Below are 6,000 nucleotides of genomic sequence, written 5' to 3'. Positions count from 1 at the left end.
GCAGCCTGAGAGAATTCTTCCACTGAAAACTACTAATAAACCAACAGCCCTCTCTTGATTATAGACAACCAGTATCTTCTCCCCTTATACTCTTTGTTCCAGTAGATATTCTCAGTCTTCTCCATTTCCTATGAGCCCTTTGAAACAAACGTATCTGTACAAAGCGTTGTTAAAATTTGACTGAGATGCTTCTGGAAGATCCGTCACGATGGCTGCCCAAGGAGATCCCCAAGTTCAGTTTAAACTTGTATTGGTTGGCAATTGTGGTACTGGAAAAACTCCTTTCAGAAAATGCCATTTGACTGGTGAATTTGAGAAGAAATATGTAGCCACCTCGGTGTTGAGTCCTTCCCCTTGTGTTTGTACCAACAGAGAACCATTACATTCAACACCTGGGGTACAGCTGGGCAGGCGAAATTCGGTGGACTGAGAGATGACTGTTATCTCCAAGCCCAGTGTGCCATTATAATGTTTAACGTAACATCAGGAGTTACTTACAAGAATGTGCCTCCCTGGCACAGAGATCTGGTATGAGTGTGTGAAAACATCCCCATCGTGCTGTGTGACCACAAAGTACACATTAAGGATGGGAAAGTTAAGGCAAAATCTACCATCTTCCGTGGAAAGAAGAATCTTCAGTACTGTGACATTTCTGCCAAAATGTAACTACTACTTTGAAAAGCCCTTCCTTTGGCTCACTAGAAAACTGAGTGGAGATGCTAACTTGGAGTTTGTGGCCATACCTGCCCTTGCCCAATCAGAGGTTGTCAGGGACCCAGCTTTGGCAGCACAGTAAGAACGTGACTTAGAGGATGCTCAGACAACTGCTCTGCTGGATGAGGTTGATAACAAGGGAGAAGATGAAGCTGGAGCCCATCACTATGAGTCTAATTTTACAGGCGATGGCCCTGTGATGAGAGTGGTGCAGCATGTTTGCCACTTCGTTGTACAGCTAAGCAGAACACGTGCTTAACCTTGGGAATGATGAAGGAGACGAATGGGCTTCAGAGCCAATGTGGCAAAGAATACCTTACTTTTTTGGACCTGCATATTTAGCTTTTTTTTGGAATGCAGTTGTTTCCTTTTTGAGTTTCAAATATAAGACTGCTACAGTCTCATCACAATATTCAGTGGTGAAGTCTTGTTTGTTACTGTCATTCCCATTTGTTTCGAAAAAGAAGTTATATTTCAAATATATATATTAAAAAAAGATGCTAATCCAGGAGAAGAAATTTTAGATGAAAATATCTTCAATAGGACTGTGACAGCATTAAGTTTAGATTACAGATCAAGGAACAGAACAGAGCAGAAAGCAAGATAAACTTCCCCAACATTTTGGAAAGACTGTGTCCTATTAAGTATAGAGAGTACGACTAATAATGAGGGTTTGGGGTGTTTTGGTATATCTTATATAGGGAGAAACAGGAAAATTGCCCCCAAAAAGTAACATGAAAGAACAATAAACCAGAAGGTAAACAGAAGCACGATCTTTCTGATTAGCTCATCTAACTAGGGCCTCACTTTTGAAAGAATGATGCATAACTGTTTTAACTGTTCTTAGGTCCCTGGACGATTGTAAAAGTACCTCTTTGTCCTTTTCCATGATTTCTCCCATCTTCTCCAGCTCTTGGAATCCTATCTGCCCTTCAAAGCTTAGCACCCCTCTCCTCTCTGAAGTGATGTGAAGACTTCACTAACCACCACAGGTTGTATTTTAATATCTTCCTGCTATAGTTTTTTCTGTCTACACCATTGGCACTTTCCGTAGACTACTTTACTCTGTAATTAGATTCTAAGCACCTCAAGAAGGACCTATAGTAACATACCTATTCACAGCACCTTACACACTCATTTCCTTATCTTATTGCACGAAAGACAGGAAAGAGACAAAGGCGAGCAACACCTGTACACCCCTGTGAGGGAGTAACAGCTTGGTAGGGTCATAAATAAATAGTTTCAGGTGAGTTCGTCAGTTGACGATTTAAGAAATAGCCTCAGGAACAGAGGCTCAAGCAAACATTTGGCCAGGGAGAACAGGTGAGGAGAGAACAAGACTGGCAATCAGTCAGCGAAGGCTTAAAGGCGAGAGCAAGCCATCGGCCTCAACACAGCAGTTTCTCGGTCACGTCACGTTCCGTCGTGGTCAGGGGAGCCCTCTGTCCCACACCAGCATCCAGGGACCCAGGCTCTACTGACGTGTGGCTCTGCCTTCGAGTCTTCTCCACTCCTGAGCTGCGTAAGGAAAGGCTGAGAGAGTATAGAAGACTCATCCGGGCCTGCACGTGCCCCAAGTCCTGTCTTCCGTGGGGGGAGTCACAGAGGCCAGAGGGCAGGAAATGTGGTCTAGCTGTGTGCTAGGGAAGGGGTCGCCTACGTCGGTATTCTCTGCCACAGTCGGTCAGGCTGGACAAAAATAAAACGGGGAAGGAAAGGACTCTGATAGAAACACAGCCTCAAGCTCCCGGTGCCCCATCCCCTTTCCTCCAAAGAGATGGAAATCAATGGAACAGATCCTTATTTGTAGAAAGACCTTCGTTGTGGGGGGTTCCCCAGCACGGGGGAAATGCCCTTTTTCTTCCCAACAGTCCTTGCCCTGGGACTAGTTAGCCTTACGGGGAAAGGAAACGAGCAGTGAGGAAAGTATGTGAAGCATGTAACTATGTACATCTTCTGCACTGCTGTGTAAAAAGAGGAGCTGTTCCTTTTGTGTCCTCAGAAGTTATGGTCTGGAGATGTGGACTTCCATTCGAGGCCCTGCGGAAAGACAATTTAGCTCTCCCTTTCAGGGTTTCTGGCAGGGCTGCGACTGTCCCGATAGTGAGCTGACAAGCTAGAAGGCCACGGGCACGTAAGGACCTGTGGGGTGGAGGAAGGCTGGAATTCCCTGTTCAAGTCATCCAAGAGGTAACAAAACAAAACAAAGCAAACTCCAATTCCAGAGAGTGCTAGAAGGATCCTCCCACTTGAAAGGAGCCAGTAGGGAGGTGGAATTAGCAGGAGGCAGATTATGAGACTCTGCAGAATAACCGAGCACTCCTGGCTACCCCGTTTCACCCTTTCTTTTGTTTTTTTTTAAGATTTATTTTTTTAATTATTTCTCTCCCCTTCCCTCCCCCACCTTCCCGCATTGTCTGTGTCCATTCGCTGTGTGTTCTTCTGTGTCCGCTTGTATTCTTGTCAGCGGCACTGGGACTCTGTGTCTCTTTTTGTTGCGTCATCTTACTGCGTCAGTTCTCCACGTGTGCGATGCCACACCTGGGCAGGCTGCACTTTCTTCACACAGGGTGGCTCTCCTTGCAGGGATGCACTCCTTCCACATGGGGCTCCCCTCTGCAGGAGACACCTCTGTGTGGCATGGCACTCCTTGCACACATCAGCACTGCACATGGGCCAGCTCATCACACGGGTCAGGAGGCCCTGGGTTTGAACCCTGGGCCTCCCATATGGTAGGCAGACACTCTATCTGTTGACCCAAATCTGCTTCCCCATTTCACCCTTTCTAGGCCTGTATTTATCAAGGTTTGCATCAGTCCCAGGAGCTTAGTCTGCCTACAGAATGCCAGGATGTAGGAGAGCTTCCCAGCAGCCTCGCCCTCCCTTCTTGTACACCTTGCTGTCTCCCAGGCTTTCTTCTCTGCCTCCCAGATATCCCAGTCCTCCTGGCTGTTCCAAAAGTCGCCCCCTTCCCCACTGCCCTACAAAGTGAATTCTCTCAGTCTAAGTTGTCAACGCCCGAGAGCTGACTTATTGTGTTCACTGTCACAATAAGTGACAAGTGGATCAAATTCTTGTGCCATTGAAGGTGGGAAGACATGTTACCTATGATACGAGTGGAGGGGTGAGGGCAGGCTAAACATGCCCCATGAGCACGTGTGTTTTGGGGAGAAATTACATATAAAGTGAGAACACTTTGGTGGGCTGTATGGTTGCTGCTTCTCCCTGAGCTGGTTTTGACATTACTGCCATTACCTATTGGAGCATGACAAACTATTCCAAAGCTTGTGGCTTAAAGCAGCAATTTTATTTTGCTCACAAACTTGAGAGTCGGGAATTTGGGAAGGCTCCAGCTGGACAGCTCGTCTCTGCTCCGCGTGCGCCAGCTGGGGTGGCGCAACTGAAGGAGCAGCTCCAAGGCGGCTTTTTCACCTGGCTGGCAAGTCGGTGCCGGCTGGAGGCTGGGGCCTCACAGCAGCTCTTGGTTCCTCGCCATGTTAGCGTCGCCACAGTGCTGCTTGGGCTTCCTCACAGCATGGTGGCTGGGTTCTAAGTGTGAGTGTTAGGAAAGACCAAGGGGGAAGTCTGGAAGTCTTCTGACCTAAACGTGGAAGTCATGTGTCACTTCCATGCCATTCTGTCAATCAAGCAAGTCACCAAGTCCAGCCCAGGTTCAAGAGGTAGGAAATTAGACTCCACCTGTCAATGAAAGGTGCAAAAAAGAGTCAGGTCCTTTTTAATCTACCACAGACATTCTCTGATGGAATACCATAAAATATTGTTTACTGTCTTGTTAAAACCACCAGAGAGGAAACTACCTTGTGAAGTTAGAGTTCATCCTTCACCTTAAATGCAACCTTTCGTTCCCTGGCAGCTGTACTGCTGAAAATCTGGCTCACGTTACAGAGGGCTCCGTCTTGAGGCTCAAGGTCTTTGGGGTGCTTATGTGTTCCCACAGCTGGAGCAGACGGCTGATTTACTTTCCCTTCATCCAGCTCAGAAGTGGCAGATGCATTTTAACATCCGTAACTCCTTTAAGCAGTTGGCTTTAAAAGAATGGAACAGGAAGAATTCTCTAAAAGAACGTATTTAGCAGCTATGTATTAAATGCCGACTGTGTCCAGAGTACTGTACTGTGTTCCACAATGTGACGGGAAGGAGGGGGTTTGCTATCCTCAAACTTGCTTCCAGTCTGATAAGGGAAACAAGTGTGTTCATAACCAATAGAAAAAAAGTGAAAGAAGGGGAAGCGGCTGTGGCTCAATCAGTTGGGCTCCCGTCTACCATGTGGGAGGCCCTGGCTTTGTGTCCCAGGGCCTCCTTGTGAAGGCAGGCTCACCCACATGCTGCAGAGAGCCGCCAGCCCACAAGCGCCATGAGGAGTTGACTCAGCAAGGTAATGCAACAAAAAGGGAGACAAGTAAAAAAAAGACAGAAGAGCACACAGCAAATGGACACAGAGAGCAGACAGCACTCAAGCCGCAAGGGGGGGTGGGAATAAAAAAAAAAAAGTGAAAGAAATCCTAGAAAATGTGTGGCTTGAATTAGGAAACAGCCAACTTTGTGGTTTAATTTTAAGGGGCATGCCAGGGTTTGCATGTAGAAAGGGTAGCATTCCAGCAGCACACAGGTGGTCCCCGTCAGGAGAATGAAAAGGATCCCAAGGGAGCCAAGCAGCAAGGGTGGGAGAGCCTCAGTGTGACAGTGGTTAAGAGCCCAGCCTCTAGAGACTACCTGGCTCTGCTAGCTGTGTGCTCTGAGCAAATCACTGAGCCTCCCTGTGCCTCAGTGTCCTCACTTGTAAGACAGGGATAATGCCGGTATCTAATTTATCAGATGGTTACAAGAATTAACCGAGTTAAGATTTCTAAAGCATTTTTGGGGGATGGCACACAATAAGGGCCATGTGACTGTTTAGCAGAGAAATATATTAAACCTTCAGTAAACAGTTTCATAATCTGAAATTCACAAAAGGGAAACAACTAAATATATATTTAAGTGTGAATATAGTAGCACAATATTGGATGTGCTGTAGACACAATTATTTTGAATGAATGGTTATAAGTTTGTGCTACTCTCTTCGTCTGAAGAAGGGCTTTATGGTTTGGGTGGCATCTGAGTATTAGATATTAAAGAACATTTAACCAATATGCGTGGACTGTCTGACATTGTTCAAGGCATATGGTATGACTGACTGATACGGCTGTGATACACCAAACAATACAGTCGAGAGGAAAAGAGGCAAGATCCCTGCTTGTAAATTCCTGGAGTTTACAAATTCCTGTG

At 46.4% G+C, this 6,000-nt stretch overlaps 1 pseudogene; it reads left to right on the top strand.

Moving 5' to 3' along the window:
* The first annotated feature begins 208 nt into the window (after positions 1–208).
* LOC101426917 (GTP-binding nuclear protein Ran-like) lies at positions 209–973 on the top strand (annotated as a pseudogene).
* The last annotated feature ends 5,027 nt before the right edge of the window (positions 974–6,000 follow it).

Source organism: Dasypus novemcinctus, chromosome 22 (assembly GCF_030445035.2).
Source record: "Dasypus novemcinctus isolate mDasNov1 chromosome 22, mDasNov1.1.hap2, whole genome shotgun sequence".
In the NCBI taxonomy this organism is placed as follows: domain Eukaryota; kingdom Metazoa; phylum Chordata; class Mammalia; order Cingulata; family Dasypodidae; genus Dasypus; species Dasypus novemcinctus.
The sequence above is the reverse complement of the archived record's forward strand: the minus strand, read 5'-3'. Positions and strand labels throughout refer to the sequence as shown.